Source organism: Eptatretus burgeri, chromosome 3 (genome assembly GCF_056783735.1).
Source record: "Eptatretus burgeri isolate ZD-2024b chromosome 3, Ebu_testis_v1, whole genome shotgun sequence".
Taxonomy (NCBI): Eukaryota; Metazoa; Chordata; class Myxini; order Myxiniformes; family Myxinidae; genus Eptatretus; species Eptatretus burgeri.
This window is the reverse complement of record NC_140963.1, coordinates 46,606,281-46,617,149: the sequence shown is the minus strand read 5'-3', so window position 1 is coordinate 46,617,149 and position 10,869 is coordinate 46,606,281. Positions and strand designations below refer to the sequence as shown.

The following is a 10,869-nucleotide window of genomic DNA, read 5'->3' as shown; positions in this document are numbered from 1 at the left end:
GTCCTTACTCACCTTACGGCTGGACACATTGTCGATCCGCCTGCGGAGCTTGGCACCTCGATTTGGGCCTTGTCTGGTGAACGGGCCAGGCCTGGATTTGTATGCTGGACCGTGAGAGAGATCGGCTGAGGCCCATCGTTGATCTGGCAGACTTGCGCCGTTGACATTGCGCGGGGCCAGAGCACGCGGAGACCGCGTGCGTGAGGTTTGCGACAAAAGGACAAGCGCCATTTTGCCACGCAGCGTGGTTCGAGCTGGGAGCTCGAATCCGTGGACATCTACCTGTTGTGAGCGACATTCGTGATTTTGACACTGTCCTCTCCTCCATGAAACCTCACCAAGTACTATATCTTGTCTTGCATGCATGCTGTCTGTCTTTGTCTGCACGTGTTGTATAAGGCATATTTTGGTAGCGACCCCCTCGAAACATGTAGTCCATGGTTCCCGAGTTAAGAACGGGTTGAGGATTGTTAATAAAACCATTGTCATGAATTTTGCTTGTGTTGTGATCCCAGATATTCCCCAATAAATCTGGTTGGTTCGTATGAAGTTGCCGCTTTGGATTAATTCGTGTTGCATCGAGGAACAATCCATTCGCTTGGCATATAAAACCAAAATGGTTACAGACTGGCAGAAAACGCTCGGCATCTGACACAACCAGTCTGTAACCGGGGTTGTATTTCCCCAACTGGCACGGTACAAGGATTACGTTGGTATCGCAATTGAAGGCGCGTGACCCGAAGCCTCTGCTGAGCCGGCTGGCATTATAGATCCTGGAGATGGCCGGAGTGGGTTGAGAATCCCTCCATGGCTGAATCCACAACACTGTTGTCAGGACGTGGGATTCCAATTCATCCTTTACCAAGCGAAATTAATGGAACCGGATCAAGGGTGTGCGAAGCGACCCTCTGGTTCCACTAATGTCCGAGCTTTCAAATTTTTTATTTCCGATACGCAAAATGGCAGCTCAAGGCGAGCAGGGGCAGGGAGGAATATGTTTCAATGTAGAATCCATGGCCCGGGACGGTTCTTTTTATTATAATCGCACCACGAATTGTCGTCAGTGGGAGCGGCCTGAGCATGAACTTTGCCGGCAACTAAACTCGGAGTCGCAAAATGGCAGCGCGGCCGCACCTCAGTGCGGCACGAGGCATGAGCGGGTTGCTATTTAGCGCAACGAGCCGCACGGCATGGGGGAAGCGCTCCCGCCCACTGGTTCAGGCCATGTGAACACGGTATACGCCGGGGCAGACAAATCAGGACGCCAACGCATACATTCATGAGTTTCATGCACGATTGTCGGATGCCTTGGAGCAGTGGAAGTGTGGTGATAACTATATCGAGGAATTGCATTTGTTTGCCATTGAATTGGACGAGGCACGGCGGCATGCAGACGAGGTTCAGGAGGATTGTGTGCACAAGGAGTCACAACAATTGGCAGATGCACAGGAACGAATTCGGGGACTGGAAAAGGACTTAGCCAATGCAGACTGGGTTCATGAGGATTATGTGCACACAGAATCACAACAATTGGCCGATGCACAGGAACAAATTCGGGAGCTGGAAGAGGACTTAGCCAACACAGGCGTGGAACTACATGGAGGAACGACAAAAGTAGAATGGTTTCGTGGGTTTTTGGTACAAAAGGCGAGCAAACTGAATAAAAGAAAAGAGGAGGAGCAAATTAGTAACTCTCAGGATAGGAAGAGCTTGGAGGAAAAATGGGAAACAAAGCTGGAAGAGGAAAAACGGAAACACGATTTGGAATTGAAACAACTGAAGGAAGAGGTAAGATCAGGCAATCAGATCTGAGAAAGCCTAGAACAGAAGATAAAAAGAGGAGAGAAATATCTGGAGCAAAGGAAGGAAGAATTGTTGGAAAAGTCAAGACAGTTCAATGAACTACAGGGAGAAATGAGGGAAGTAGAGTGGAGTACCCATGAGTTGGAACAAGAGAAGAGCAAACTTAATGAAAGAATAGAGGAAGAGCAAATTCGTAATTCCCAGGATAGAGAGAACTTGGAAGAAGAATGGAAAAGGAAACAGTAAAAGGAAAAACGGAAACACGATTTGGAATTGAGACAACTGAAGGAAGAGGTAAGAACAGGCAATCAAATAAGAGAAAGCCTAGAACGGAAGATAGAAATAAAAGAGGAATATCTGGGACGATCAGAGGAATACAACAAAAAAATGGACGACATGAGGAGGGAAGCATTGAAAAGAGGTGAGGGGGCGAGAGAGGAATTATGGGGAAAAGCTTTCGAGTTACAGAAACACCAAAGCAAAGAGAGGGAACTACAAAACGAGCTGAGGATGTTAAGCGAGGAAAGAAAGAGAACGGAGAATGAAACGTTAAGGAACCACACTGTGTAGATCGAACAGTTAGAAGCCAAGGCCAGATTGAAGGAGAAAGCAAGGTTGGAGTACGAGGAGATAGTGAAAGAACAATGAATGAAACAGGAAAGGGAAATCAGCCAATTGAAGGAAACTACGAGATTGGAGAATGAAGAACTAGCGAGTCAGTGGGATAGAAAACAAAACGAACAGGGAATCAAGCAGGAAAGGGAAATCAGCCAATTGAAGGAAACGACGAGATTGGAGAAGGAAGAACAAGAGAGACAGTGCGATAATAAACAAAAAGAACAAGGAATGAAACAGGAAAAGGAAATCAACAAATTGAAGGAAGCGACGAGATTGGAGAATGAAGAACATGAGAGACGGTGGGATAGAAAACACAAAGAAAACGAATTTGAAACTGACCAGCTCAAGGAGAGAGCAAAGTTGGAGTACACGGAGATGGAAAAACTCCGGAAAGATAACGAACAACTAAAAAGGCTCGGAGAGGAAGAACGACTCAAATGGAAAAGAAAATGGAGCCAGGAAGAAGAACAGCACAATAATGTGGGATGTGTGATATCACCATAGGGAGTAATGTTGGTGGTGTGGAACTTGATTGACATCACTCGTCAGATGACACCACAATTAGAGCAAACCCTGGTGAAGGAGACATTGAGGAAGCATGTGGGGTTGTTGACGAATGAAATACATTTTGAGCAGGTCCAGCATGTGGAACTGACAGCCCCAGAGGAGTGGGGTGAACCGATGATAAGCAACCTGCTGGAGAGAAGCGACCGGACAGAGGTGACTCTGGAACGAAGCAGGTACGTGGGTACATGCATAGATGGTGCGGACGATGAGCTTAAGGTAGAAATTGAATTTTATGTTAACGAAGAAACTCTGTCCGATGGGGTGCACGTATGCGTGACCCCTGAAGGTGTGTGCGGAGTGCCTGTGAATGAATGTTGTGAGCCCACAGTCCAGACTACGGCACCGGTATGTGCTGCCGAGGCCAAAGTGTGTGTGGGTACTCACCTGGCAGTCGAGAATGTAACCCTGGAGTGCGAGGCAGTTTGTCAGTTCACAGGCAAGGTTGAAGGTGTGGAATGTCAACACATAACCTTGGAATGTGTGCAGCCTGCTGTGTGTGGGAGTCCTGAGCATGGAGTGAGTGGTGACATAGGAAATAGGTTAGAGGTGCAAGGGGAAATAGAAATGCCACCAGGACAGAACTTGAGCCAGGGGACGGAAACCGTAATGGACAGCTCCGCATGGGTTCTTACAGAGTTGGAGGTGCTGCATCCAGGAGCAGTTTTAGATTGGATTTTAGAAATCAAATTTAGAAATTGGATTTTAATTTCTCTATCAGCCTCACAGGAACTTTGGAGTGGAGTGCAGATGAGTGGCAGGCGGCACTGGCGTGTCACTTGGTCTTCAGACCTTTCTGAGCACACGAGTGGTTTGGCTAGCTGAGTGGGGGTTATCTGTCTTCAGGGAGTTATGGAGAAGAGTGGAAGCCACTTCCCTGATTGGGGTTTACCTGATTTCCGTGAACCCTGGAGAAGAGGGGGGGGCATTTCCACTGATTGGGGTTTACCTGATTCCCATGAACCCTGGAGAAGAGGGGGAGGCCATTCCACCGATTGGGGTTTGCCTGATTTCCGTGAACCCTGGAGAAGAGGGGGAGGCCGTTCCACTGATTGGGGTTTACCTGATTTCCGTGAACCCTGGAGAAGAGGGGGAGGTCATTCCACCAATTGGGGTTTACCTGATTTCCATGAACCCTGGAGAAGAGGGGGCGGCCATTCCACAGATTGGGGTTTATCTGACTTCCGCGAACCCTGGAGAAAAGAAGGGGGTAGATCACAGCCCCCATTGAGGCGTGACCCCCTTGAGCTGTGGCGGAAAGACGGCGGGGTCATGTAATGGGAAATGAGGGATTCGTTCCCTCACTCCCCTTCCAATGAGCCAAAGAAGCAGGACATATTGGGATGTAAGAGATTTTGATTGGAAATTGTTCCAAAAGTGATTGCAAATTGAGAGATGATAGAAGGCATAAGAGTGGCACGAGTGGATTTGGGTGATTATTTAAAAAAAAAGTGGTGGAGACATAACAGGCAGAGCGTTAAACGCACCTGAAACAAGTGGATGACAAAGAGTGGCTTGTTTGAGGGAGGACTGAAATGCCTGGTTAGAACCATGCAGAGTTCCATGGGGCTGGTGAAGACATTTTGATGTTTCATTTAAATTGTTGGAAACAAACGATTAGGGCAGTATGGAGGAGGCCAGCGGGCGACGGACATAGTGACAAATTAATTGGGGTTTGATGAAAAAGTGTACCAGTTAGATTTGATGACCAAGTGGGATCCGAGGGACTGGTGTGTTTTTGTTTTCACATAAAAGTGAAAGGTGTTGGATGGTGTTGTGGACTGGGTGTGCGGCACTGTGGAATGAATGACTAAAGTGTTCGGGTGAATGGTGTTGTTGTGCGAATGAGGAGAGTGAGTGCGAACAACGTACCCTGTCGGTAGGAGTCTCCTAACCAGATTGGTGTAGGTTAGGGGGACTTAGAGGATTTGACATTGATTCTGGCTGCTGTTCCATTGTGCAGGCGGACTGCGAGGGGTAGGTGCAGGCCAAGGTATGGGGATACTGGTTGGTAGTGTGACATGGTATGGGAAATTGGTGAGACGGGAAACAGGGCAGTAGGGCTTTGGTGGTTCCTGGCAGGTGAAGGCTGTTGGAGGTGCCAGGAGAGCACTGTAGGGTTCAGTGCTATGTGAGCACAGTGTCGGTGCTATGAGGGCAAAGTGTAGGTGCTATGAGATCACAGTATGGGTGCTATGAGAGCACAGTATAGGTGCTATGAGGGCACAGTCTGGGGCTAGAGAGAGCCACCCCTTAGTTTGGAGCGCCAGAAGCATGCTCAGGTGAACCCAAGGTCACTGGGTGTCCTCCACCCCCGATTGGAAGCAGGCAAGGAGGCCTAGTAGTAGTCACACTCCCCAGCCAGCGTGTTATGCCTGGCACCACCGAATGGAAAAGACAAATAAGGGCCTTGCCCAGGTTTAATAGAATGGAACAGTGTGCCAGGTCGGGAAAATGGGTCATTAGGATCATTCTAGCCATAGCAGGGTTTGTGGCATTGTCTAGAGCTAAAAGTGAATGGTGAGGTTCGATGGACTCTCCTCCGCACCATTCATGTGTGACACCTGGTACGAGTAGTGTTGATGGGAGAATTTGTTAACAAGGGCCAGGCTCGATCACCCTCTCCAAGTGCCAGAGAGGCCACCAGTATGTCATGAGCATGCGTCCACGAAGATAAGTTGAGTAAGAAACACACCATCCTGTCTGTAAAAGAAAGAAAAAAAGGAAGAAAAAAAAACTTAACCAAAACAAGTCCGACAAAGAAGGTTAAGGGTTCACTCTATCTCACTTGGTCTAAGGTCATCACATCCATTTGTGTCTTCAAGAACACCTCCAAACTGCATTTGCTTACCATCGATATCACCATGCCACCATTGCTGTGTCACCTTCTGTCCAATGCAGGGCTTGTTGCCTGTTGCTGCTTGTGAGTAGGCCATATGGGCCAAAGCATTTTTGTGGCCCATTGAGGCCAAAGTGCTTTTGTGGGCCGTTGCGGCCGAAGATTTGTGCCATTTTGTGGGCTCCGTGGGCCGAAGAACTCTTGGTGAGATTAGGCCACTGGGCCGACTGAACTCACCTGGTGAGAGGCCAATAAGGCCACGAAGTGAGGAAACCCTCAGGGGTGAATGGACAATACTGCCGGGAGGGGGCATGAAGGAGCGAACACGTGAAAGAACTTTGAACCTTTGAATGTTCTGCTCCTTTGCCAATATTGGTGTTAAAAGTAAAATTGAAGGCCCTCCCGTTCAAATCCATAATTAGAATGTTAAGTAGTGTGAATAGAGTGTGAATTTGCTTGTCAGATTGGTGACCCGACACACTAGGATAGGGATATGCCAATGTTACTGTGACACTTTGATTTTTGGAGTTAAGTGCTTCTGATGTTGTGGGTTAGAGTAAATGGAAGATCTGTTCTGTACGTTAGACAGGGCCATTGCCGTGGGCTGCCCCAGATGGAGGCTCAGGAGAGCCTGCGGAGAAACGTGGGGGTAGTGTTACAGAAATGGCCCTTATTGGACTACTAAATATAGGATTAGCTCAGATCCCCCATTAAATGCCTGTTTGGCTAGGTTGTGTGGAAAAGTGTATGTTATATGTGTGTCGGGAGGCGTAAAAGGCTGTTTTATTGTTTGTACGTTGGTGGTGGAACGAGAGATCCCTCTTATTCCTACCCCATCCCGGGATAGGCCCCTCCCAGTCGGCTGAGGGGGTGTGGCCTGGAGAGAGGGTGTGGCTAAAGGGAGGAGGTGGAGCTACGGGGAGGAGTTTGTCGGCTTCGCAGAGAGAAGGCGTGCTCGTGTTTCTAAGCGAGCTGAAAAAGGAGAAACGAAGGAGAGAAAATAAGAGAGTGTTTGGAGATCGGTCGCCGAAAGAAGATGTGCTCATGTCAAAGCGAGAGAAAATGTGAGGACCTTAGGTTCAGGTCCAGTTTGGAAGTTTGGAAGGCTGCGGGTGGTTGAGAGGCTGCTCGTGTGTCGAAGGAGCGAACGAAGGCTTCGTGAAAAGAGAATAGTGTTTGGAGAACAGTCGCTCTCGAAGCGTGCTCGTGATTCAAAATGAGCAAACGAAGGAGTTCCCAGTTTTGAAAAATGGCAGTGGGCTTTTGAGAGGCTGCCTGCACATCAAGGATTCTGCCGTAAGAGGGACGGCAGCCGGCTTCGAGGCGGGAAAGAAAAGGAAAGGCAGTGGTGAATCGGCCGGGAGAGAACGCTGAACCTGAGGGTCGGGTCTGCCATCCACGGAGAAAGAAAAGGTGATTCGACGGAGAGGAACTGAGAGGATGAAGCGGAAGTCGGGCTTCGAGGCGGGAAGGCAGGAGAGGAGACGCCGGAGCCTCTGACAGTCCTTACTCACTTCACGGCTGGACACGTTGTCAATCCTCCTGCAGAGCTCATCACCTCGATGTGGGCCTTGTCTGGTGAACGGGCCAGGCCTGGATTTGTATGCTGGACCGTGAGAGAGATCGGCTGAGGCCCATCGTTGATCTGGCGGACTTGTGCCGTCGACATTGCATGGGAGCAGAGCGTGCAGAGACCGCATGAGTGAGGTCTGCGACAAAAGGACAAGCGCCATTTTGCCACGCGGCGTGGTTCGAGCTGGGAGCTCAAATCAGTGGACATCCGCCTGTTGCGAGCGACATTCGTGCTTTTGACACTGTCCTATCATCCATGAAACCTCGCCAAGTACTCTCTCTTGTCTTGCATGCATGCTGTCTGTCTTTGTCTGCCTGTGTTGTATTAGGCATATTTCGGTGGCAATCCCCTCAAAACCTGGAGTCCGTGGTTCCCGAGTTAAGAACGGGTTGAGGATTGTAAATAAAACCATTGTCGTGAATTTTGCTTGTGTTGTGATCCCCGGGGTTCCCCAATAAATCTGGTTGGTTCGTATGAAGTTGCCGCTATGGGTTAATTTGTGTTGCGTCGGAGAACGATCCGTTCGATTGGCATATATAACCAAAATTGTTACAGACTGGCAGAAAATGCTCGGCATCTGACACAACCAGTCTGTAACCAGGTGTTCTATTTCCCCAACTGGCAAGGTACAAGGATTACGTTGGTATCGCGAATGAAGGCGAGTGACTCGAGGCCTGTGTTGAGCCGGCCGGCGTTATAGATCCCGGAGACGGCCGGAGTGGGATGAGAATCCCTCCGTGGCTGAATCCTTAAATATATATATATATATATATATATATATATATATATATATATATATATATATATATATATATATATACACAAACATACCTTGTAGTTATGGTGTCGGGCGGTTAACACCGCCAGCCCCCGGGACAGCCGAGCGGTACTTTATTGATAGGAGGTGGACGCGTTGATCCTCAGAGATTATCACCCGTGCTCAAAGGGCATGGGGCAATGGCCGACGGGTGGAGGAGCACAGGGAATGAAACGGATGCACAGGGAGTTTATCCTCAAACCCCACTTCAAATACTCGAATACAGTTTCTTAAAATGAACACATGTAATGAACATTAACAAATATTTACAAAGGACCATAATTCAAAAGGAAATTATAATAATATGAAATAAATAAATCCTACAGTCGAGGCGCCTCTCATACAAACTCAAATACAGACAAAGGGAGCACCAAATAAAAGAAATGAAAATCCCTCCTTTTAACTATTCTTGTACTTAGCTTAGCCCAGAGCTCATCGCTGTGGAACTTGCAATGGAGGCGCTTCAATTCACATGAGCAGACATGCAAATTGGCACTTCTGTCATAGCGGGACAAATGTACGCCAAGCAATCTACAAGCGGCACTCCCACACAAAGGCTCATAGCCCCAGTGTAATGGCTTCATGTTCTCAGATCGTCCTCACTGACTCAACCAAGGGCCAAAGGCCAGCGTCCTGTTTCACCACATGAGCCAAATCACCTTATCAAGAATACAATGGTCGTGTCGTCCTCCATGTGCTCACCCTCCGCTCTCCCCTCTCCAAACAATGTGCCTCGTTCCTCTGCTCTGATCATGGCTTTCCAAAAATTTGCAAGCCCTCAACTCCTGCCTCTGATTCTCTTCTGAATCAACTCTTCCTCGTGCATTCCTCACACTGACTTTGTGGGTTCCCCACACTGACCTCGAGAGTGCGTCCTGCCAATCTCTTCTCCTATGTAGTAGGAAGCCTACCACAATGTGCAACCAACCTTCCTCTCGATCATGCCTATATTCTCCGCCTCCGGGGCATGGCCTGCTCACATGAAACCCGGGAAGGCGGGGCTTCTGCCCGCTTGGCACGCTTGCTTGTTCCTCCTCATGGTTTTGGTTATAAAGACATAGGGAATAGTCACAGTGGTGTGATTACATACTTAGTCCAGGAGCAAGGACCTGAAAAAAATGAAATCATTCAACATTCCCTACAGAAAAGGTTTGACTTGACAGAGTGGTAGAATAGACAGACCCTGTAGAGCACCTGCAGGTAGTATGTGGTTTCAAATTGTGGTATCATTAAAATTCTACAGGCCATTATACATACCAAGGGTACTTACCAAGAGGGTCACTGTGGGCGAGCAAAATTTAGGGGAGGGGTAACGTAAACGTGAATATCTTTGTCGAGACTCAACCAATTTTCAATATTGAGGTATCGTTGGCTTCGTATTATAATTCTCTTTCAGAATATGTACAGAAATGTCGATATTCATTCAACTATACAACCACAAGAGGTAAAAATCACAAACAAATCAAATATTATGAGCTTTTTTTTTATATTTTAGGCATCTTTTAGAGCATACTAAGTTGACAAGTCAAACTCTTCTGTAGTGGGTGTTGAACAATTGAATTTTTCACAGGTTCATGCTGCTGGACTAAAAAATACTGTGTTAGTCAATTTTTTATGAAATTGTTATGGACTAGATAATTACAAAAATAAAGTTTTAAAATGTCATGTTAATAATGACGGTAAAAGAAGCTGTGGGTTAACATAGTTGCTTTTCTGTGTCATTCCAGATTGAACATCTGAAAGAATCCTACTAGCCAAGTGAAGCAATGGCCAGTTCAGAGTCAGGCAGTAGTGCAACTTTTACCTGTAAAGAGACAGAAGTTGACTAACTTTCACAAGTACATAATTTGTCAGATGGACTCAAACGAGACACTGAGGAAAGCCCGAGATACCTCCATACAGACACTTGTTGCAGCACTGGAACTCCGACGAGATGAAGTATACAAACGTTTAAAATCAGATTTTGACAGTTTGGCAGCCGTGGATGTTAAATGGCACTCAAATTGCTACGAAAAATCGACAAGCAAAGAAAACCTGCGTTACATGCAGAGGAGAAGATCTGCTTTCTCACCGACATCAGCAGAAGAATCTAAGATTGGCACACAATCTGAAACAAGTTTGACGGAGACCTCCAGGGTATCCAGGTCCCAGTCAACGTCCACTGACTGGACTATGTGACTCTTCTGCAAGAAGAAAACACACAGAAGGGTAAAGAAGATGACCATGGTCAGAACTTTCCAAGCCTGTGAAGCTATTGTGCAAGCAGCACCCGCAAAGGGCGATGAGGACATGTTATGGACGACTGGTGCTGTCAGTAACGATCTAGTGGCAGCAGAAGCTCGATACCACAGAGCTTGCCATGCCTCATACATCAGTAAAGCTAATCTGCAGTATGCTGGCTTCCATGAAGGGAGAAAATAAACTTGTTACGACACGGCATTCAAGCAATTGGCTGAAGATATCTCTGCTGACCTGAATGGTGGGAAGGCCTTTGATATGACAATTCTTCTGGACAGATACAATCATTTTCTGCGTGGACAGGGAGTGGCAGTCGACAGCTACATGACCCAGCGACTCAAACTTTGACTAAAGAAACACTTTGGAGATGACATTGTCTTCCATAAGCCATATGATCTTAGCAAGTCCGAGCTTTTG

General features: G+C 47.5%; 1 pseudogene; it reads left to right on the top strand.

The window, feature by feature from the left end:
• The first annotated feature begins 1,190 nt into the window (after positions 1–1,190).
• On the top strand, positions 1,191–3,840 carry LOC147029801 (uncharacterized; annotated as a pseudogene).
• The last annotated feature ends 7,029 nt before the right edge of the window (positions 3,841–10,869 follow it).